This window comes from Pseudorca crassidens, chromosome 10, assembly GCF_039906515.1.
Source record: "Pseudorca crassidens isolate mPseCra1 chromosome 10, mPseCra1.hap1, whole genome shotgun sequence".
Classification (NCBI taxonomy): Eukaryota; Metazoa; Chordata; class Mammalia; order Artiodactyla; family Delphinidae; genus Pseudorca; species Pseudorca crassidens.
The window spans coordinates 83629750-83654504 of NC_090305.1; the positions used below are offsets into that span (position 1 = coordinate 83629750).

The window sequence follows — 24755 nt, forward strand, 5'->3', positions numbered from 1 at the left end:
GGCACTCCCAGCATCTCTGCCTTTCCAGCTTGGGCGCCCTGCCTCAGGCTCCGAGCAAGTAGTCAATCAAGTCCTTTTATTTGCCTTTTTTTCATCGATCATATATAGAGAGAGATTTATTTATTTATTTAAATTTATTTATGTAATTAATTTATTTTCGGCTGCTTTGGTTCTTTGTTGCTGTGAGCAGCTTTCTCCAGTTGCGGCGAGCGGGGGCTACTCTTCGTTGTGGTGCGCGGGCTTCTCATTGCAGTGGCTTCTCTTGATACGGACGGAGCACGGACGCTAGGCATGCGGGCTTTAGTAGTTGTGGCACGTGGGCTCAGTAGTTGTGGCTCGTGGGCTCTAGACCACAGGCTCAGAAGTTGTGGCGCACGGGCTTAGTTGCCCCGCGGCATGTGGGATCTTCCCGGACCAGGGCTCAAACCCGTGTCCCCTGCATCGGCAGGCAGGTTCTTAACCACTGCGTCACCAGGGAAGCCCGAGAGAGAGATTTAAAATGACTGAAGTTCATAAGAAGTTTGTATAAGGATGCTCAAACATAGAGCAGAAAATATACTTTGAAAACTTGGATCATTTCTTTGTTGCCCAAAACCCTCCATGCTTTTGCACCTCAGGCATAACTGAAGCAATTCAGCACAGTTTGCTTCTACTATCAACCTTGAGGATGTCTAAGATTTTAGGCTGTGGAGTCAGGTGGATTTCTGTGCAAATTCAGGTCCAACCGCTTTGTGTCACCAAGCACAGGCTCGTCTCACTGTGCCTCAGTTTCAGCCTCGCAAAATGATACCCTTGCCTCGTAGGATTGTGATGAGGCACACGTGGTACGATATGCCAGTCACTGTCTTAGCTGCTTTATATATAGTAACTCAGATATAATATAATATAGTATAATCCTTATAAGAATCTATGAGGTAGGTCATTTAAAAATCATTGCCGTGGGACTTCCCTGGTGATGCACTGGTTAAGAATCTGCCTGCCAATGCACGGGACACGGGTCCGAGCCCTGGTCCGGGAAGATCCCACATGTCACGGTGCAACTAAGCCCGTGCGCCCCAACTACTGAAGCCCGAGCGCCTAGAGCCCGTGCTCCGCAACAAGAGAAGCACCGCAATGAGAAGCCCGTGCACCGCAACAAAGAGTTGCCCCTGCTTGCAGCAACTAGAGAGAAAGCCCACGCAGCAACGAAGACCCACCGCAGCCAAAAATAAATTAATAAATAAAATTTAAAAAATCATTGCTATTGTACAGAATGGAAAATTGAGGCACAGAGGAGTTAAGTAACCTGACCAAGAATACAAAGTTATTAAATGTCCCTGCAAAATTCAAGCTACTTCTCCATACATACAGAATTCCCCGGTGCCTGACGCGTGATGGGCATATCACGTGGCCTTTGGAGTGGCTGGAATGACTAAATGGGAGGGCGAACATAGTACATGGGAGCCTAGCACAGAGCAAGCATCTAATGAGTGTTGTTGTTTCACTGAAGCAGTCACTCATGTTGGAATAACTGGCAGCAGAGCTACCCCAAAAGTAGCCCAATCCCTGAAGACACTATGAATATTTTACTTTTGTGCACCAGAATGGAGCACAGGTAAACCAAGCTGGGACTGCAAACTGTTTGTGAAGCATTTCTCCCTGTCCTCAGTGACAGCGACAAATGCAGCCCAGACTGATGTGCCGTCTTTAGGGTCAGCAGCAGAGGAGTCCTCACATCTGGTTTTGTGGCGTGATTTTGATTACGGTCCTGCATGCTTGCTCTGGACAGATTCTCTAGTCATCCCAGCAATTATTTCGTTTATTCAATACCCTTTTAATAAGCCCTCTTCTGCCCTGTTTTCGTTAAATATGTGCTATTGTTTGCAGCTAAGACCTCTGAGATTTTCATGTCATTTGTTCATCACATACTTATAAAGCAACTCCTATGTGGCAGGCTCTGGGGATGCAGCAGAGAACCACACAAAAAATGGTCCTGCTTGCATGGAGCTTATGTGCATGCAATAATATTTCAAAGTGGTGCAGAGTCTGCGTTTCTCTATAATAAAATCCCTTTGCCAAATGTAGGAGTTGCAGACCTGCTACTGGCAAGAGTGAAGCAAATGGGTGAGCACAACTATCCTGATGTGGGAGCATTTTCCTCTAGGAGTTCAGTCTTGATAAGTGTCAGTGCAGGAATCGCACTCCTAGGAGGGTTACAGAGTCATCTGCCAGGACCTGCGATCCATATCTGGGTAATAATGTTGGCATTACTTGAAGTGGCAGGCAGGATGCCTACGTTCTGATGGACTTGGGTGAGTAGCTGAGCCAACCAAGGAGAGGTTGGATGAGTGAGAAACAAAGGATTCTTGGTTAATCTGAACACTTCATTTGAGAACCAAAAATCTTTTAACAAATAACTTCTTGGACCTTGAGCCACATATTTCCCCCGAAAAGTATGCATTTTTTTTCCAGCAAATTTCGTTGGGGGTTATGTTATTGAGGAATGAACTGAGATGAATATGTGGAAATGTTACTGAATGGCATAGAAATCTGAAGACCTGCAGGAGAGTTAAAAATTCCAACCCTTGGGCTTCCCTGGTGGCGCAGTGGTTGAGAGTCCGCCTGCCGATGCAGGGGACACGGGTTCATGCCCCGGTCCGGGAGGATCCCACGTGCCGCGGAGCGGCTGGGCCCGTGGGCCATGACAGCTGGGCCTGCGCATCCGGAGCCTGTGCTTCTCAACGGGAGAGGCCGTGGCGATGAGAGGCCCGCGTACCGCGAAGAAAAAAAAAAAAAAGCACATGAATCAAATTTTAATACGCTGTATGATGGGTGGATGAGGCTGTCCATTGTACCGTTTCTTTCTTTGAATTCTCAGGCATGGTTTGGCACTCCTCCTTTACTTCCTTCCTGTTAATAGTCATTCTGCTGGTTAAATATCCCCAGCTCCTTCAACCTTTCCTAGTTGACACAGTTTTAGTCCCATCACCATCCTGGTCTCCCCCACTGTCCTAACCAATGCTCTAAGAGGTTGATGGAGTATGTGTGAAGAATCTTAAGTAGCAAGTGAAAGGAACTCAATCATATTGTATTAAGTGAAAAAATACATATGTATATTGGTTGGGGAAACTGAAAGTTCTGGGGCGAGTCAAGTTCAGACAAGACTGGTCAGTGGCTCTGTATGCATGTGCTAGGACTGCCATAACAAAGTACTCCATGCTGGGTGGCTTTAAACAACAGATGTAGAGATAGAGAGATATATGTATATAGATATATAAATATATTTAATTTATTTTATTGAAGTATAGTTGATTTACAATATTGTGTTAATTTCTGCTATACAGCAATGTAATTCAATTATACATATGCTTTTTCATATTCTTTTCCATTATGGTTTAATCACAAGATATTGAATATAGTTCCCTGTATAGTGCTATACAGTAGGACCTTGTTGTATATCCATTCTATATATAATAGTTTGCATCTGCTAGCCCCCAAATCCCAATCCATCCCTCCCCCTTGGGAACCATAAGTCTGTTCTCTATGTCTGTGGGTAGGTTTCTGTTCCGTAGATAAGTTCATTTGTGTCATATTGTGGATTCCACATATAAGTGATATATTATTTGTCTTTCTCTTTCTGATTTACTTCACTTAGTGTGATAATCTCTAGGTCCATCCATGTTGATGAAAATGGCATTATTTCATTCTTTTTTAATGACTGATTAGTATTCCACTGTATGTATGTGCCACATCTTCTTCATCCATTCCTCTGTCTGTGAACACTTTCATTGCTTCCATGTCTTGGCTACTGTAAATACTGCTGCAGTGGACGTTGTGGTGTGTGGGTTTTTTCGAATACTGGATTTCTCTGAATATACCCCCAGGAGAGGGATTGCCAGATCATCTGGTAGCTTTCTTTTTATTTTTTAAGGAACCTCCATAATGTTCTTTAAAGTAGCTGTCACCAGTTTCCATAACCACGAGCAGTTTAGGAGGGTTCTCCACACACACTCCAGCTACTATTTTTTATAGACTTTTTGATAACGGCCATTGTGACTGGTGCAAGGTGATACCTCCTTCGAGATTTGATTTGTGTCTCTCTCATAATTAGTGGTGTTGACCATCTTTTCATGTACTTCTTTCTTAAAGAATGTGAGTAAAAATTACCTCTTGAAATGGGCTTTTTGATGGTCTGCCATGTTCTGCGTTCTTTTTCCATTCCCAACCACAGGACATTTTTTTTAAAAAAATAAATTTATTTATTCATCTTTTTATTTTTGGCTGTGATGGGTCTTTGTTGCTTTGCGCGGGCTTTCTCTAGTTGCGGCGAGTGGGGGCTGCTCTTCGTTGCGGTGCACGGGCTTCTCATTGCAGTGGCTTCTCTTGTTGCGGAGCACGGGCTCTAGGCACGCGGGCTCAGTAGTTGCGGCTCGTGGGCTCTAGAGCGCAGGCTCAGCAGTTGTGGTGCACGGGATTAGTTGCTCCACAGCATGTGGGATCTTCCCGGACCAGGGCTTGAACCCGTGTCCCCTGCATTGGCAGGCGGATTCTTAACTGCTGTGCCACAGGGGAAGTCCCACAGGACATTTCTTGAGGGCATTAACAGCCCCCCAGGCCTTGGGAATAGGAAGTGCCCATGAGCACCAGTTGTAAAGTTGTTGCTATGGGCAGTGTCCACAAGGCAGCAGCATTTCTTCATGCCCAAGTCGGGTTACTCGGGCAAGCAGAGGCTTAGCGAAAGTTGTCTTCCTGGGTTGTGAATGTGGAAGGTGCCAGAGCAAACACCCAAGGGCTTGTGTCTCACTACTTCTTCCCCATTAAACTTCACCCCCCAGACAAATCGGAAGCCCTGACTAACCTCCCTGCCAAAGGTGCTGTTGTTCGTAGGTGGGTTGACTCGAAGGAAGGAGACTGAAGATGGGAACCCCAGTGCCAGGAGACATGGAGGCTAGGGGACTTTTGGAAGCTCCTGCGGGCCGTAGGGTCCACCTTCGTTTGGGTGCTCTAGGCTTGGTTAAGCTGTAGGAGGGCCCGCCTGGATCTGTAGATTGTGGTCCCATGCAGAGCCAAACAGACCCTATGGGTTAAAGGGGGGGCTCGTTGGCGGGCACATCCTCCCCAGCCCTCTCAGCCAAACCACAGTCCAGCCACGGGACCCAAGCCTGCTCAGGCTCCAGGGAGGGGATAACAGCCCAAGTCAAGGAGGCCGGAGGGGAATAGTAGGCATTGCTCTGCTCTGCTTTGCTTCGCTTTTTGTAAGTTCATGTTTATGGTATGTTGGAATATAGTTGACGTACAGTGTTGTGTTTGTTTTCGGTGTACAGCCATCGGATTCAGTTATACATATACTTACAGTATATCTATTGTTTTCAGATTCTTTTGCCACAGAGGTTATTGCAGAAGGTCGAGTAGAGCTCCCGGTGCCGAGCGTCAGGTCCTTGTGGGTTATCTATTACGCATATATGTATTTGTGTGGATGTGTTTGTCCCGACCTCCTAATCTATCCCTCCCCCTTCCCCTTTCCTTTAAGTAACCGCACATTTGTGTTTTAAGTCTGTGAGTCTCTTTCTGCTTTGTCAATTAGTTCATTTGTATCTATTTTTCGATTCCACCTAGAAGTGATATGATACGCTATTGGTCTTCCTCTGTCTGAAGTGCTTCACTCAGTGTATGATCCTCCCAGGTCCATCCACGTTGCTGCCAATGGCGTTATTTCATTCTTTTTTACGGCAGAGTAATAGTCCATTGTACACCTGTACCACGTCTTTTTTTATCCATTCATCCGTTGGTGGACATTTTGCTGGGTTCTGTGTCCTGGCTATTGTAAATAGTGCTTCAGTGAACGTTGGGGTGCATGTGTCTCTTTGAATTACGGTTTTCTCCAGATATACACCCAGGAGTGGGAATGCCGAATATAGGGTAGCTCTCTTTTTAGTTGTTTTCAGGAACTTCAAGACTGTCCTTTATACTGACTGTTACCAATGTACATTCCCACCAATAGTGTAGGAGGGTTCCCGTTTCTCCACGCTCACCTCCAGCTTTATTGTTTGTAGACTTTTGACGGTGACCATTCTGACTGATGCGAGGCATTACCTTGCTGCAGTTTTGATTTGCATTTCTCTAATAATTAGGGATGTTGAGCATCTTGTGTTGTTGTTTATTTTTTTCTTTTCTTAAACAGTGTCAGTAAAATTAACTTCTTGAAATTTCCTTCTTGAGTGTCGGCTGTGTCTTGAATTCTTTTTGCATTACCTACCCCAGGACATTGCTTGAGGGCAGGTGTCATTAACAGTCCCCCAGGCCTTGGGAATAGGAAGTGCTTTTGAGCAGCGGTTGTAAATTTGTTGTTACGGGAAATGTCCACAAGGCGGCAGCATTTCTCCAAGCCTAAGTCGGGTTACTCGGGCAAGCGGAGCCTTAGGGAAAGTCGTTTTCCCGGGCTGTGAATTAGAGTGGAAGGTGCCAGAGCGAACACCCAAGGGCTTGTGTCTCACTACTTCTTCCCCCTTAAGCTTCTACCCCCGCAGACAAATGCGAAGCCCTGCCAAACCGCCCCGCCGAGGGTGCTGTGGTTCAAAGGAGGGGCGACTCGCAGGAAGGAGGCTAGTTGTTGGAAACCCAGCACAGGGGACGTAGAGTAGGGGACTTTGGGGAGCTTCTCCAGGCCGTAGGGTCCACCATCGTTTGGGTGCACTAGGCTTGTTTAAACCGTAGGAGGGCCCGCCTGGATCTGCAGATTGTGGTCCCATGCAGAGCCAAACAGACCCTACGGGTTAAAGGGGGGGCTTGTTGGCGGGCACATCCTCCCCAGCCCTCTCGGCCAAACCACAGTCCAGCCACGGGACCCAAGCCTGCTCAGGCTCCAGGGAGGGGATACCAGCCCAAGTCAAGGAGGCCGGAGGGGAATAGTAGGCATTGCTCTGCTCTGCTTTGCTTCGCTTTTTGTAAGTCCATTTCTATGTTATGTTGGAGAATAGTTGATGTACAGTGTTGTGTTTGTTTTTGGTGTACAGCCATCAGATTCAGTTATACATATGCATACATATGTATATACCTATTATATTTCAGATTCTTTTGCCACAGAGGTTATTGCATTAGGTCAAGTAGAGTCCCCTGTGCTGAGCCTCAGGTCCTTTTGGATTATCTATTATGCATATATCTATTTCTGTGTATCCATTATCCCGACTTCCTAATTTATCTCTTCCCATTCCCCCTTCTTTTATGTAACCCCACGTTTGTGTTTTAAGTCTGTGAGTCTCTTTCTGCTTTGTCAGTTAATTCATTTGTATTTACTTTTCGATTCCACCTAGAAGTGATATCATATACTTTTGGTCTTCCTCTGTCTGAAGTCCTTCACTCAGTGTATGATCAACACAGGTCCATCCATGTTGTTGCCAATGGCATTATTTCATTCTTTTTTATGGCTGAGTAATAGTCCATTGTATTTATGCACCATGTCTCCTTTATTCATTCCTCTGTTGATGGTCATTTAAGTCAAACAACAGATATTTATTGTCACAGTTTTTGCGGTAGAAGTCCACGATCAAGGTGTAGGCAGGGTTGGTTCCTTCTGAGGCTGCCTCTCGCCTAGTTACTGGTGGTAGCTGGTAGTCTTTGGCATTGTTTGGAAGAAACTTCTTAAAATATTAAGTACCAGAAAACAGACTGGACGCTGCTGTTCAGCATTGTACAAAATGAGACATTAATTCTTCTGTATCAAAGTTCTTCGCTGATTAGCAGCTCTCCCCGGAAAATTCAGGGTCTACCCAGACTCCTCTTCAGCGATAAGGAGTAGTTCAAGAAGCTGTACTTAAATTATGGAGCACCGAGCACCCATGTCTCTGCACTTTAGCATTTATATCCACATTTCCATTTTGAACCAAACTTTCTAGAAAGTCTCTCACTCATATGACAAGGCTCTCATAAGAAAAGACACTGTGCCTTGAGCACTTATTAATATTCATGATTATTTCTAAATGAAAACTAAAATGAAATGATATGTTGTCAGGCTTAGGAAAATGCATTATGAAAAGTCACCAAATATGGCTGTGCAGAGCATGCCACTGAAAGCTTTAAAGATATAGTCAGTACATTTCAGTTTACCTAGAATCCCACTTTAGTAAGTCCAGAATGTAAGTTGAATTGCACGTGGTTTTCTATGTTAAATGAAACACAGTTGATAGACCGAGCATAAAGCTTATGTGCAAACCTGGCTTTTGAATCATAACAGACCTGGTTCTACTCCCAGCACCAGCCTTTTACTTTCTGAGCAAGTAACTGGGCAAGTATTCCAAGCATCACTTTCCTCATCTGCAAAATGCAAGTAGATATACCTGGCTCTTACGGTCATTCTGAGGATTAAATACGTTAACTTACAAGATCTCAGGGTACAGCATCCGTTGAAGCAAAGCACTCAGGAAAACGGCAACCATTGTGAAGTTAAAAACAAAAAAAGCCACGTTTTCCTTTGGTAATTAGAAAACCATAAGTGCACTTGATCCTTTGGCTTGAACGTGATGTTTATATAAGTGGAATCTTTGAAAAGGCATACCTGGATAATTTTCTTTCCATCTTGAAATAGGTACCCTACCAAACTGCAAAGGGAGTGTTTCATTGTGTATTTTGTCTGCCGTATAAGAATAAGTTACACCTTCAAGTAATGGTTTTGAAAAGCCATCTATGCTTACATAGAGTACAGAGTTCTTTAAGGAAAAGAAAAAACTGGAGCAAATATTCTGGGTCTTCCATCAAAGCTGAGAAAAGTGTTGAGGTGCTATATAAGCATAAAACACTAGGAATGATGAACACTGTTAACAGCCGGGAGGGGGAAACATGGAAGGAGCTGGTAGATGGTGGTATCCTTTACAAGTGACAGTCCTTGTGCCTGTAACACGTTGCTCTAATATAAATTCAGAGGATGCCTTCGAGCTTAGTAAATCAAAAATAGATTTGAACCTTATTGATTGAATTTTTAAAAATCAAATCATTCTTCTCCTGAAACATATTTGTAGTTACAGGATATTGCCTGAAATTTGAGATTATTAAGGAAAAAAGACCAGCCAAAAACAGAGGGTTAGAATTTAGAAGGTCTCGGATTTTGTGTTTACTTAAATTCACCATTTCCAAGTCTACCATGACAATATACCTAACCAATAAAATAAATGCTTTTGCTGAGGACAGGAATCAAAGGACACCATATACTTTCTTTTTTCTTTTTTAAATTGAATTATAATTGACACACAATATTATATTAGTTTCAGGTGTACAACATAGTGATTTTATATTTTTATACCTTACGAAATGATCACTATGTCTAGTTACCATCTGTCACGATACAGAGTTATCACAGTATTATTAACTTTGTCCCCTATGTTGTCCATCACATCCCCATGATTAATTTATTTTATAGCTGGACGTTTGTACCTCTTAATCTCCTCCAACTATTTCACCTGTCCCCTCACCCGTATTATCCTTTTTTCTTAAGGGACCCCTCATAATTTGTAGGATCTGATGAGGACTTCATTTTTGGTTGCTTTAATTGGGGAAGGAGTGAAAGGTGGTAAAGCGAAGTGAGGGCGAAGATGCTGAGAAATCTACCCCCCATCCACAGAGCATAAAAAGGAAGAGGTGTCTGAGATCTTTTTGTACCAGATAATTGAGCTTATTATCCTGATGATTAATGACCTTCTTAGATCTCTTTCTAGCCCTATAATTTTGTAATTCCAAGAATAATGTCTCCCTCTAACTATCAAGGTAAGGATCACACTTAGGCAAAAGTGAGATTATGGTGGGAGTCATCCAGATAATTGCTTTAATCCTCTGCTTTCCCTTTAGCACTGGAAGTCTGGGATGTTTAATCAAAAGCTAGGCCCTCTTGACTGAGTGAACGGACGGCTAACTGGGTTCACGGAGGCGTGCAGACACGCTAGGTGCCACAGTGAATGACAGCTGATGCTATCTCCGCCCTGTGGAATTTTGGAAGTACTGACGTAGCTGGACTGAACACAGTAAATTGTCTTACAGGTTTGGGCAATCTTACTGATAATGACAAGTAGCAAGAAGGCTCTGAACAAAGGAGTTATTCCAGAAACCACTGGAATAAATTGCCTTTGACAAAAGGAGAATCACAGTGGACCCCCAGCAAAACTGTGAAGATACAGAAACGTTGTTTCAGCAACAGCTCACAACACTTGGTGGAGAGTAGCTCTCAGCCTTTGAGCTCCTACCCTTCCTTGCCAGCATCTTCTCGCCCCTCCGCTCATATTGAATCCCCACTGATGCCTTTTGCCCTACAGAGAACCAATGCAATGGATCCCTTTATTTCTTTGATGTACCCATCCTCTGTCCTGTGATTGCCCAGGGAATGGGAATGAGTGAGATCAATGGGTGACATGGATGATATATGAAACCCTCAGGTTATGGACTTATCCCTTGAAGAGTCATGCTAGTTAAAGCTGGCATTTTAGGCAGAAAGAGGGGTCAAAGGTTCACAATGCATTTACTGAGCATCTACTATGTGCTGGAATTTTAGAAGCAGCTGTGGCTCATTCCTTTTAAGTTTAGTCAACTACAGGCCCACAAGGAAGATATTGTTGACTTTCTCACACTGTTGGGCAGCTGCTCTTTCATTCTGCTTCTGGGAAAGAAAGTGGTAAGATGAGTGGACTAAAGAGAATTGATTTTCTTTTTCTTTTTGGTTGGCTTCTAGGCTGTAAGAGATGGGTGACTTCAAAGATGGTGACCCCTTGTTTGGAATTTTCTGACTGAGACAGCTCTTGAGACTTGGAAAACTTGCTTTTCCCAACCTTTGTTGAATTTCAGGAAGAAGCCTACTCTCTCAAAGTAGGCTCACCTCAAACTAATTGAGGTGTCTCTCAATTACTCTGAATTATTAAGGTTATGAAGTGTCTTATCCTGTTAATTAAGTTTAAAACTGCAAATTGTTAAAAAAAATAGTGAATATTTTTCGGGACTTCCCTGGTAGTCCAGTGGTTAAGACTCCATGCTTCCACAGCAGGGTGCCTGGGTTCCATCGCTGGTCGGGGAACTAAGATTCTGTATGCCACGTGGTGCAGCCAAAGAAAAAAAGATTAATAAATATTTTTTAAATGCCAGCAAATAACATAGAAGGAAAGCCTTCAAGAGAGCATAATGAGGGGACTTCCCTGGTGGCACAGTGGTGAAGAATCCGCCTGCCAATGCAGAGGACACGGGTTTGATCTCTCTTCCGGGAAGATTCCACATGCCGTGGAGCAACTAAGCCCGTGCGCCACAACTACTGAGCCTGTGCTCTAGAGCCCGCGAGCCACAACTACTGAGCCCACATGCCGCAACTACAGAAAGCCCGCGCGCAGCAACGAAGACCCAACGCAGCCAAAAATAAACAAACAAACAAATAAATAAATTTATAAAAAACAAAAAAGCATAATGAGGATGCAAAATGAAGGTGAAGAATGATACAGTAAGATGTATCTATAATTGTTTAAAGACGTACAAAGCCTACTCTGTGTAGTCAAATCAGATTCATTTGTAAGGAAGAAAGAGGCCTTCCACTGCCTGTTGTCTAGCTTTTATGGCCCCATCTGGAGGCCCGGGTTCAGAAGACCCAGCAATTCTGGGTGAGCTCAGACCCACCCTGGCTAGCCACATCCCACTGGAGCGTGCACTGTGTTTCTGTCTCATTCTGCTTTGGAGACTTTCCTGAGGCCCTCATGGCCCCCATGGAAGGTGCAGCCCAAAAGCATCGGGGAAGCTAATGCCCTGGGGTCCATGTTCAACCAGTGGGGAAGAGGAGCTTGCGTATGAGTCTGCCATCCTCCATTTCTTGAGGTGGATAATCCTGGGCAGCGTCTCGTGTGCTTTTCAAAAGGTCCTGGTGGTACTGAGGCCCTGTTGCCCCCAACCAGTGCAGTCTGAGCAAAGGTACATTGACACTGGCTTTCTCAGCCCCCCCGCCTTGCTCACTCGCGCTTCCTGGGACTCTGCCGATAGATGAATTGCACCAAAGTCCTTGTCTCAGAGGTTCCCAACGACAGCCACCCAGGGAGTGGCAGTCTCCGATAATATTCTGTAAAGTGCTGGGACTACAGGTGTCTCTCAGTTACTTTGACTTATTAAGGTTAAGAAATGTTTCCTCCTGTGAATTAATGTAAATTGTTGAAAATTTAATAAACATTTAAAAAATGTCAGCGAGTATTAGGAGGAACGCTTTTTTTTTTTTTTTTTCAAGCCTCTCACTGTTGTGGCCTCTCCCGTTGCGCAGCACAGGCTCCGGACACGCAGGCTCAGCGGCCATGGCTCACGGGCCCAGCTGCTCCGCGGCATGTGGGATCTTCCCCGACCGGGGCACGAACCCGTGTCCTCTGCATCGGCAGGCGGACTCTCAACCACTGCGCCACCAGGGAAGCCCAGGAGGAACGCTTTTAAGAACACACATGAGAATGCAAAATTAAGTTGAAGGATGATACGGTAAGATGTTTATACAATGGTTTAAGGACACACAAAGCGATATCTTACGTAAGTGATGGGCCACATATGCTTCTGGCTGAAGGATGTGTTCCAAGTTCACACTAGTGGCCTCCTCTGGGGAGGTAAACAGAAACATGGGGCTTGTAAGGGCTGTAGAGAGGATTTCAATTTAATCTGTAATTTTGTCAGGTATTTTAAAGAAAAGATTTGAAGAAAAGTGGAAACAATGTTAACGTTTGTGCATTTTGGTTGGAAAGTATGCAGGCATTTATTCTATTTTCTGGTGTTATGTATTTTAAAATTTTCCCAAATTAAAAAGTTAAAGCAGTTTTAAATGTTGTCTAATAAGTCAGTGAATTCAAAACTTTTAAAAAGAATTAAGATGACCTGCATAAAGTCAGCTCGAAGCAACAACCAATATTGCCAATTTGATACATTTTCCTCCAGATTTTTTCCTGACTTACAGTTTGTTGACTTGAAATGCAACTATTAGTCTTGTTTTCTTTAGAAGCCCAGAACTTCTATTGTTGACTGTGGTAACCAGGGAGGAAGCACTGGTAACAGAGAAATTTTTAAAATATATTAATTTCTTCTCCAGAAAATGTGAGATTAGCACTATGAGAGTAAAGATGGAGTGTGACTGATTTCATGGTCACATAGGAAAGAACGTTTGTTCTTGCCCCAGATGGCTGACCACCCAATCCAGAATTTTTATTGGGAATAAACCAAGTTCAACCACATTTCTACCCTTCCTCTACCATCCATCTGTAAAAACTGTAACATACAAGCTTCATTCTATCTTCCATAAGTACTTCTGGCTACTGAGCTTTTTTTTTTTTCCTACTTATGATTACAAATAACCTTCATTAAATGTGCAAACTGAACTTACAGTCTGGAATCGCGTGCATGGCTGCCGCTTGGAATTATTCAGTATTATTTTTTATGAATATACGTGTTGGGGGACAAGAGAACGTTTTGATAAATTCTCCTGAAATGTGCCAGATCGTTGCATATTTAGAGTATCTATTTGCACAAAACAATGGCGTGAACATATGGCTCACAAGTTCTGAAGCCTGATCCTGTTAGATACATGAATGCTGGTAATTTATCATGTGCCTCCAGGAGTAGGGAGATGAATTGTAAAACCCTTTAATGGTTTCTGGCATCCAGGCAACAAACCTTTCTGGCCTTTCTCAGTCTGCCCTTGGACTCATCAGCATCTCTGTGAAGTAGGATTCAAGGATGAAGTCCACATGAAACTTTTGCTCTAAGTTTTTTTTTTTTTAATTAATTAGTTAATTTGTTTATTTTTGGCTGCGTTGGGTCTTCGTTTCTGTGCGAGGGCTATCTCTAGTTGTGGCGAGCGGGGGCCACTCTTCATCGCGGTGCGCGGGCCTCTCACCGTCCCGGCCTCTCTTGTTGCGGGGCACAGGCTCCAGACGCGCAGTCTCAGTAGTTGTGGCTCGCGGGCCTAGTTGCCCCACGGCACGTGGGATCTTCCCAGACCAGGGCTCGAACCCGTGTCCCCTGCATTGGCAGGCAGATTCTCAACCATTGCGCCACCAGGGAAGCCCTGCTCTAAGTTTTAGGGAACAGACTGACCGGGAGCAGACCTAAACAGAAAACATTACAGGCAGAAAACCACAATGTCTTTTCCTCTGAGGTTTTTTTTGGTTTTTAAAAGAGCTTGCAGCTTCGCATACTGCAAACCTTTCTTTCTGTTTCCTTTCTCCCCTCACCGCCACCCCATGGGAACCAGGAATAATAATTTCTAACGACCCAGGAGAAGGGGGTGGGAAAGTATGCTGCAAAGCCATGGGAGTGATTTGAAAACTCTTGACTCCCTTCAAACTCGCCAGAAACTGTAAATAGGAACGCCTGGCAAGAGGGGAACAAGGGACAGACCTTTGACTTCTTCAGAATGCTCTTGAACAGGAGGGAGGAAGAGAGCAGGAACGTTTCAGATATTTTGCACGAAACCCGCTCCATTCATTTTACAGCAGAGCTGCTTGGCTTTGTGGGGGAGCAGTTATCTGGGCAGGACTCAGCTGAAGAATTCTGCTGCAGTGGCTGCTGGTGATGGGATGGGATTTAAAAAAATTCCTCCTTGGGGAGAAAAAGTCGACAGAATATTTGTTTTTTTGGAGTATGTGTCTATTACATGTCTGTTATGGTCTGCATTATGTCCTCCCCAAATTCATATGTTGAAATCCTGACCCCCCCCCAACCATGTGACAATATTTGGAGATAGGGCGTTTAGGGAGGTAACTGGTATTGAATGAGGTCTTAAGGGTGGGTCCCTAATCTTACGGAACTGGCGTCCTTATAAGAAGAGGAAGAGACACCAGAGATCCCACTCTCTCTCCACACGTACAGAGAAAAAGCTACGTGAAGACCCAGACACAAGGCGGCCGTCTGCAAGCCAGAAAGATATCTCCCACCAGAAACCAACCCTACCAGCACCTTGATCTTGGACTTCCAACCCCAGCACTGTGAGAGAATACATTTCTGTTGTTTGGGCCACTTAGGCTATGGTGTTTTGTTCTGGCAGCCCAAGGTGACTCACGCAGTGTCAGTTAACACCGGGAGGTGGACTTCATCTCACGTGGGTATGTTAAATGGCTCTGGGTACATATTAAGGTCCGAGAGGTGGCAGCGTGATGAAGGGAATTGGCTGCTGGACTCGGGCAAGCCTTATATGAATCTCAGTTAACTGCTTCCTAGGCGCGTGCCTTTCAGCAAATGACCCTCTCTCTGTGTGTTTCCTCATCTGTAGAAGAGGAATAATAAGAGTTTATACCTGCAGGACGGTTGTGAGGTTAAACGCTTTAATGTACGTAGAGCGTGTCACAGTGGCTGGCGAACAGCTCTACACAATGCCGGCTCTGTCGAGGTGGCTCAGAGCCTCGTGTGTTGACAGTTTTTTCACTTTACAAAGAACATCCATAACCATGATTATGTTTGATTTTTATAGCCATCTTATGAGATTAGTTGGAAAGGCAATGCTACACCCACTTGAGGGAAGAGGAAACCCAAAATCAGAGAAGCCAAGAAACTTACCCGAGCTCGAATTTCTAGCAAATCTAATAAATCGAGCAGAGCCAGGCTTCAAATGAAAGTCCCCTGACTCCAAGTTCCGAGCTTTTTGAACTAAATTTGCTACCTCTCTGAATTCCTCCCTTCCCCGCTTGTTTCCTCTTTTCTGGTCTTCTTTTCACCAAACATGTATCGAGTTTCTATTATGCTCCTGGCATTTCCCCTCTTTCCCTGGACCTGCGTTTCTTTTCTCTTTATTCATTTTGACCTGGACGCTAAGTGTGTGCTGCGTGTGTGTGCAGGCACGCGCATGCCTGCCTGGGGACACGCCCACGTGCCCACGCTGGTGCTTCCCGTGCTGTCATCTCCGTGGGGATGACCCTCTGCTTTGAGTCTCTCCTCCTAACCCGCCAGTTTTTTAGCTCTAAGAAGTCAACACTGAGCTTTCAAGGACATTATAAATAAAGCCTTAACAGTACTCTCTTTTCTTATCTGAAAACTGACACCAAACACAGGCTACCAGGACAAAAAGAAGGAGAACAGGGTAGTGGTCGAGCAGATAATCAATATCTTTAAATGATATGAGAGCAGAGATTCCCAAAAGGGAGGTGAAAAGAGACCTGAAAATGACAGCCTGAGAAAGCTTGCTGGGCTCTTCTAAGGGAGTGAGAGGTAGGCTGTTGTTTGAAAAAGCAGATTTCATATTACAGTTTTCATAGTTGGGGAGATGTCAAAAATATCTCTTATCCTCATAGCACAAACTATAGAAATAGAAACAGAATCTCCCTGACCCCTGCAGCTGTGTAGGAGGTGGGCTCTGAATTGTGAGGTGAGATCGGTACCCTGCATTTTTGGGCCATTTGGGATGCGAATTTTCAAAGCTGGGAAATGTTATTCTGCAGGCTTCAGAAGAGAAGCAGGACCTGAAAGCTAGGAGTCAGTGCCTGAAATGTTCCCATGGAGTGTGAACAGACCATCAAATCCAAATCCCCGATTTTACAGATGAGACAACTGGGTCACAGCAAGAAGTCTCTGGCTGGAGGGCTAGTGGTTACAATGTCTCATCCAGCACTTGCTTCTCCCTGCAGGTTGGGGAATATCGGTGAAAGGCCAGGGAACTTGCAAGCAGCCATCCTCTCATTCCAAGATAGAGAATTAAAATGTGCCTGGAGGAGGTTGGGACCCAACCCAGAGCACTGGCTCCCTGGGCCTGAAGGAAGCCATGCCGTGGAGGACTGCAGCTTATTCTTATTGTTCTAGATGGGTTCTAAGAGTCCACAGCTTTTCAGGTAGGTCTTTCCAAAGACCTGAAATGGTGGTCTGGACAGTAAAGCTGTAGAGGATCATGAAGTAGCTGTTGGCTTTCTGTGCATAAATAATGCCCCTCTAAGGAATAGCGTATTTTATCCTGTATAATAAGCCACGCCCAAAGTGTTGGTGACCCTTGCCCTCACCCTTACCTTGACTCTGATACACACCCTGACGTTTTCCTGTCCTTTAGCTTGAAGCTGAACTGAATCCTTTCCTTGATCCTTCCCCTAAACCTGCCTCTGATCTTCACCATGTTCCTGAGCCTGATACCCTGACGCAGACTCTCACCCTGATCCTGACCTTGACACTGACTGATTCTCATCTTCACCCATCACGTTGAACTTGTCAAAGTTACCATGTTCCTGATCCTGACCGTGACTTGCACACTAACCCTGATTGTTCACCCTCTTCAAGACCCTGACGTTCAGGCTCACCCTCACCATCATGTTGATAGTACCCTGACCCTGACTCTAAAATGGACTCTGAATCTGACCCTCAATTTGTTCCTGACTATTATCTAATCCTCTCCATTGATCTTCAAACTAAATCTGACCATGATGACACCTTGAAACTGATTCTACTACTAACCCTACTCCTGAACTTGACCTTCAACCTGACCCTGATTTTCACCCTGATTATCATCCTCAACGTGACCAACACCCTGACACTGATCCTGAACCTTACCTGACCTTGACCATCACCCTGACATTGACCTTCAACGTGATCCTTACCCTAAACCTGACCACGAATTTGAATTTCATCATCAACCTGGCCCTGACCACAGTTATGAAACCAACTGTGACCCTCACCATGACCCTGAACTTGATGCTGACTGAACAACCCTGATCTATATATTCACCCTGACAACTCTTTACTCTGAAAACCCCACACTGAATCTCTCCCTAACTCTGACCCTAAATGTAACAATGACATTGTCACTGACCCTCAGCCTTGCACATAACTCGATCCTGACCATAACCCTCACGCTTACACTCTGAATCTGACCTTTACCTTGTTCCTTGCACTCACATTCCTGGTAGCCTGACCCTCACCCTTATCTTTTTCTGAACTTGTGCTGGACTCTACTCTTACCCTGATCCTAATCACGAGCCTCACAATGACCTTGTCCCAAATGTGACCTGACACTGGCCTTCAACCTGACCCTCATCCTCCGTGACCATCTCCCAAATTGATCCCGAGGTCACTCTAATGCTGGCTCTGACCTTCCCACCCTCAACCCTTACTTGAACTTGATTCTCAACTTGCCCCTACCTGTAACTGAACCTGATCGCCATCCTACCTTGAAAACCTTCACCCTGATCCTGAAGCAGACCCTGACTCAGACACTACTCTCACACTGACCCAGAAACTGAGTTTGACCCTGAACCTTACCTGATCCTAACCTTTACCCTGACTTTCACCATGTCCCTCAAGCTGACACTGACCATGACCATCAACAAACTCTTACTCTGACCATTCACCTCTCTCTGAATGTGACTTGACCTTCACCCTTACACTGACTCTCATGCTGACTCTGACCCTGACCTTCGTTCTGAATCTGACCCTGACCCTGTCCCTGAACTTCATCCTTATTCTCACCATGTCTGGAACCTTGACCCCTACCCACATAAGTGCACAGAGCCCCGCCTTCATCAACCTGATCCTCACTCTGGTCCTAAAGCTCATATGTACCCTCTTTTTTTTTTTTTTTTTCGGTACGCGGGCCTCTCACTGTTGTGGCCTCTCCCGTTGCGGAGCACAGGCTCCGGACGCACAGGCTCAGCGGCCATGGCTCACGGGCCCAATCGCTCCGCGGCATGTGGGATCTTCCCGGACCGGGGCACGAACCCGTTTCCCCTGCATCGGCAGGCGGACTCTCAACCACTGCGCCACCAGGGAGGCCCATACCTTGATTCTTACCTCACACTGACAGTGAACCTGATTGGAATCCTCAACCTGACCCACATCCTCATCCTGTCCCTCGGCTGAACAATGACTATCACTCTGAGCCTCATCTTCACTTTCACCCTGACCCTGATCCTAACCCTCACCCTGACCCTGAAGTTCATTCATATGTTTACCTTAACTCTTATCACCACCCTTAGCCTGGCCCTGACAGTGACTTTGATCCTCAACCTTACCCTCACCCTGACTCTGAAATGTACACCCACCGTCACTCTGAACTTGTGTCAGACCTTCTCTTCTCTCTAACCTTGACACTAACTCCCTCACTGACCCTGACCCCCAACTTGACCCTGACGTACACTCTGACCCAGATCCTGACACTGATCCTGACCCTCACCAGGCTCCTAAAGATCAGTGTCATCATGACTTTGACCCTCAACCTCACGCTGTCTGACCCTCAATGTGACTCTGACTCTCATAATGCTTTTCAGAATTGTTCTGACCCTAACAGTGACCTACTATCACCAAGCTGGGTTTGAACATGAAATCTTGTACACTTACACACTAGTTTCATCTAGATTTCTTATAACTAGCAATAAGAACACACTTTTGAGAACGATGTATAATTCTGAACTTGCTTACACTTGTACTCTGTATTTTCAAATGTGCTGCTTTGATTTATGTCAATATGGTCTACTTTTGAGAACGGGTGTTTCTCGTTGATTTGCCTCAGTAAAAGCATGGGTTAATTCTAGCAGTCAATAAGAATTTTCTTTAGAGACTAACATCTGATTTCTTCTTTACTGCTAGTCTGTTCACACAGATATGATTTTCAATGATATTTGCTTTAACTCAAAATAAGAAGTTACTGTGGAGAACAGTGTATAAACATGAACTCATTTTCACGTATATGGCTTAGATTCCTCTTATCTTGCTCTAACTAAGAGGAAGAAAATGCAATGGAGATAAGTGTGAGTTTCTGAGGTATTTTTTCTTATATAAATCTTATTTACATCTCAGTGTAGGCAAACAGAAAGTAGAACTGGAAAAAATTTGTATTAATGGAAAGAAGCTCAGTCTCAGACATTTCTCACAAAAGAAACTCCTTGGTGCTCCTTAGAGTAAACCAAGATGAACACAAATGTGGATGTTCATCTCAAAGGCACATCCTTACAGCTGATGAGGAAGAGTCTAGGTAGTACAATAGTAATGAAAAGAATCCATATTAGTATAAACAAACTCAGTCTCAGACATTCTTTTCAAAAATAACTCTGTATTGCTTTTCAGAGTAAAGCAAGATAAACGTAAGTATAGCACAACAGTTTATTTATTTATTTATTTTTAAATTTATTTATTTTTTATTTATTTTTGGCCGTGTTGGGTCTTCCTTGTCGCACGCAGACTTTCTCTAGTTGTGGCGAGCGAGGGCTGCTCTTCGTTGCAGTGCATGGGCTTCTCATTGCGGTGGCTTTTCTTGTTGCGGAGCACGGGTTCTAGGCGTGTGGGCTCAGTAGTTGTGGCTCGCGGGCTCTAGAGTGCAGGCTCAGTAGTTGTGGTGCATGGGCTGCATTGCTCCGCGGCATGTGGGATCTTCCCGGACCAGGGCTTGAACTCATGTCCCCTGCATTGGCAGGCGGATTCTTAACCACTGCGCCACCAGGGAGGCCCAAGTATAGCACAACACTTTAAAAGGCACATTCTTATTAAAAAGAGGAAAGAAAAATATATACTGCTTACTAAATAATTTTAATTGACCCTTTGTTCTTAAAATGTCCATGGATTAAAAAAAATGCAAATAGGGCTTCCCTGGTGGTGCAGTGGTTGAGAGTCCGCCTGCCGATGCAGGGGACACGGGTTTGTGCCCTCGTCCGGGAAGATCCCACATGCTGTGGAGTGGTGGTGCCCATGAGCCATGGCCGCTGACCTGTGCGTCCGGAGCCTGTTGCTCCGCAGCGGGAGAGGCCACAACAGTGAGAGGCCCGCGTACCGGAAAAAAAAAAAAAAAAAGCAAATATCTTCAATTAGTAATAATCATGGGTTATATCTTTGTACTTGCCTTCTCACAGCTTTTAATATGAGATATATGTTCATAAAAAATTACCTACAGAGTTTTAAACTTTCTGTTCTTTAGGTGTCTCTTATGTCTAGAGAAAAAAGAAAGGAGTGATTTTTTTAAAAAATAAATGTATTTATTTAGTTTATTTATTTTTGGCTGTGTTGGGTCTTTGCTGCTGTGCGCGGGCTTTCTCTAGTTGCAGTGAACGGGGGCTACTCTTCGTTGACGTGTGCGGGCTTCTCATTGCGGTGGCTTCCCTCATTGTGGAGCACGGGCTCTAGGTGCGCGGGCTTCAGTAGTTGCGGCATGCAGGCTTAGTAGTTGTGGCTCACGGGCTTAGCTGCTCCGCGGCATGTGGGATCTTCCCGGACCAGGGATTGAGTCCATGTCCCCTAGCATTGGCAGGCGGATTCTCAACCACTGTGCCACCAGGGAAGCCCTGAAAGGAGTGATTAACTGAAGAAAGTACTTGGTGTAGACAGGTGATTATCTTGGGTACAAGCACTGCAGAGATACAGGTATATACATGAGGTGATTTTCTGTTTATTTTTAAAAGTTGTGCACTTTATTCACATAAATTTAAGATGATATTTTATTTAGTATACTGACAATTATATTTTAAAATTATAGTTTAAAACTTTAAATTTTTACCTATTTATATGTTTTATATCTATGTATGTCTCGATGTATACAAAAAAGGTATATATCCTTTACTATAATTTGTTACACAATTAATGTGCCAAAAGAATAAAATTAAAATTTGGGTCTTTTGTGTAAAATGATTCATTATTGTATGCCCAGATCAACAGAAGCTCCTTTTTGTCACCAGCTGTTAACTGTTGGTTAACTATTAATGCTTATGCTTTTTGCATACTCATCAAACATTTTCTCAGCGAGTCCCTTGGATAGCCTTGACCTAATTTGTTCAAAGTTAAAAATGCTATCACAGAGTTAAAGTCATCCTTTAGACAGACAACTTCCAGAAATTAAATCAGTTCAGATGACTAGCATAATTGTCCTCACTCAGGGTTGCCTGCTCACAAAAAATAAAAGTGCAAATATTTATACAGATGTGCTCTCATGGGAGCGCACAACTTCAGAGTCACTTAGAAACAAAGGTGTTTCTAATCTTGAAAGTCCTAAATAAATTGGACAACACATTAAAGAACTTTTAGGTGGTTTGTTAGTACCTAAGAAAATAGCTATAATAAAAAATGAAAGGTCAAAGACTTAGAATCTCACAGCAGTGCCTCAGCTGACCACTATTACGTTTAAAAAAAAAATGTTAACCTAGATAAATGCTCTTATAATCATACAGACAAGAAAAGTCTTGGAGAAATTCAAAGAATGTCAGAAACAAGTGCCTATTTCAACTTAGCATGTTCATTACATTTTCCGGAGGGCTGATTATATGCCAAAACACTTGCAAAGGGAGTTTAACACCAACTCTACATGGCTTTGCCTGTAAAGCAAAGACAAATCAGCAACAATATCAGACCAACAGCAGTAGCCTAATTTTACACGTAGACGTCAAGGATGTTTCCAAAGCAAGTCCCACCTGCCAACCGCATAATCCTTAAACTGTCAAGGTGGGTGCTGGACAGGAACCAAGGGCCCTAGGGCCCTTTAAACACCTCCAAATGGACTTCATACAAATCCTTTTTTCAGGGAATTAGAAATATGTTCCTTCCATTGTGTATTTATTGTCAGGGTGCATCTAAGTTTTTCCTTGCTGGAGAGCTGCGCCCCTACTTCGGTGGCTCGGTTTTGTTTTCCCACCAAGGGATTCCCACTTACTACTTTAATGGCTGAGATACTCGTTTTACTATTGCTGCGATTAAGTACTTTTACGCAGAAACTCCACCGTCCTTATTACCTACAAGTCCTCAAGAACAACCCAGAGAACTAATGGAATTTTAAAACTAAAATTAACAAAGCTCTCAAAACCCCTTCACTGTTCGCGAAGTTCAAGCGCGAGGGAGCCCCCGGCAGCCCCAGGAGCACCTGCTACGGTGGCCCGGCCAGGATAGGGGTTAGCAGGGAGATCTGTTGCATCTTCTTCTTTCCTCAGAAGGAAGAACGACACAGGAGGCAGGGTCGGGGCTCAGATAAACATCAGATTGCCACTACCTGTTCCTTCAAAAAGTGCCCTAGCACTGGGCAGGCCAGCGGGCTCGTAGTTCAAAGGGTGATGCTTCGGCCTCTGGAGCGCATGCGCTCCGTATCTCCACCTGCTGGTACCGTGGTCCATATTTTAGGGGTGAATTAAAGTGTGCGATGGCGTTTTATTTTTATTTTTTTTAAACATTAACAAGTAAAATTAGGTCAGGTATAACCAAGGGAATCTCAAAAGAATAATTGAAGAGTATGTATAAAACTTTGAGAATTAACAATAATTTGATGATAAAAGGAACCTCTGTTGATCCGGGCGTAAAATAATAATCATTTTTACATGAAAGACCTAAATTCTAATTTATTTCTTTGAAACATCATTTATGTAACAAATTTTAGTAAAGGATCTATTAATACACATTTATTTGTATGAATTCAAGCACACCTATATATGCAAACATATAAATAGGTGATAATTTAAAGTTTCTGAAAATACCATTATCCAATATATAGACCTGTGATCTGTGAAATCATTAAACCTATTATAATCAACATTTATAATAATTAGTATCTTTAATTAAAGTAAGCAACCTTTTTTTTTCTTTAGACAGAAGAGATGCCCAGAGGACAGAAAGTTTAAAACCACTCAGCTTTTCTTTTTTTAATAGTAAATATTTATATCCTATTATTTTAACATATTGAAATGGCAAAAATACAAGGTATTCTAACTCTATCAAAGCTGACTCCACAGGTCCTGTGCCCATGTATGCATTTGACTTGTCAGTGCCTTTGAGTCAATGACTCCCGGGAATATACCTGTGATTGAATAAACTGGGCTTATTACTGGTTGCATCGAGGGAGAACACACAGCTGTGGTGTGCCAGAGGGTGTCTCAGTAAGAGACTATTATTAAATAATGATTATAGAATTTGGTCTTTTGTTGGGTGATTTGGGGAAGGTCTATGGAAGTGAAGGGTTTGCTCTGAATTAGGTGTTGTTAGAAAGCAGGGCCAATTCTATAATTGGGTATTTTTGTGGATATACAAACACAAAATCAGGTAGTAATTTAAAGTTTATACATACAGCTCGAAAATGTAATTTAATTGCCAGTATACTAAATAAAACAGTATATAGATCGTGTTACATTCATTATGTGAATGAACTGCAACAACTTTTTAAAATAAACACATAGAAAATTGAGTAGAATCTCTCTCTGTAATTCTTGTACTTAGTGTAATCAACTATCTACATTAATTTTTATCTTTAATTGAAGTAATCATTCTTTTTTTTCTTTTTCTGTAGACATAAGTGACACCTAGAGGACAGAAAGTTAAAAACCATCCAGGTAATTTTTTTATGTGAGCATTATCTCATATTAATTAAAAATTTTGAGAAGGCAAATACAAATATATATGTATTATCATCCAAAGGCATTTGCATATTTTAAATCACTGATAATTTAAGAAATAAGGGCTCAATTAAAATTATGGTTTGTAAACAGTGTTTTATATCTTTTTTTTTTTTTTCTTTAAGTAAGAATGTACCTTTGAAATGAATGTGTTTTGCTGTCCTTATGTTTATCTCACTTTAAGGAGAAATGAAGACTTTCTTATGAAAGGAATGTCTGAGGCTGAGCTGATTTGCACCAATATGAATTGTTTTCAATACTACTTCTTGTTTGCCTAAACTGAGACATATGTAAGATTTATGTGAGGAAAAAAAACAAAAACAGAACTCAAATACACTTTATCTCAACTGTTCTTTCTTCTTACGAGTTTGAACTGGGTAAGAATAACCTAAGATGTGTACGTGAAAAGGAGGTCACATTTACACATTGTTTCCAAGAGTTACTTCTCATTGTGAGTTAAAGCAAACATAGTTGAAAATT

General features: G+C 43.3%; 1 long non-coding RNA gene across 4 annotated transcripts in view; it reads left to right on the forward strand.

Annotated features, from left to right (window-relative positions):
* Positions 1-24755, forward strand: part of LOC137232628 (uncharacterized) — a 173129-nt gene that overhangs the window by 125096 nt on the left and 23278 nt on the right. For 2 of the 4 annotated variants that reach the window (XR_010947110.1, XR_010947113.1), the window contains 3 exons: positions 16572-16772; positions 19987-20003; positions 24170-24212. The exons of 1 other annotated variant lie outside the window; for it this stretch is intronic. This is a non-coding gene — a long non-coding RNA (uncharacterized lncRNA). The remainder of the gene's footprint in view (positions 1-16571; positions 16773-19986; positions 20004-24169; positions 24213-24755) is intronic. One more of the 4 variants, XR_010947111.1, reaches the window with a different exon arrangement.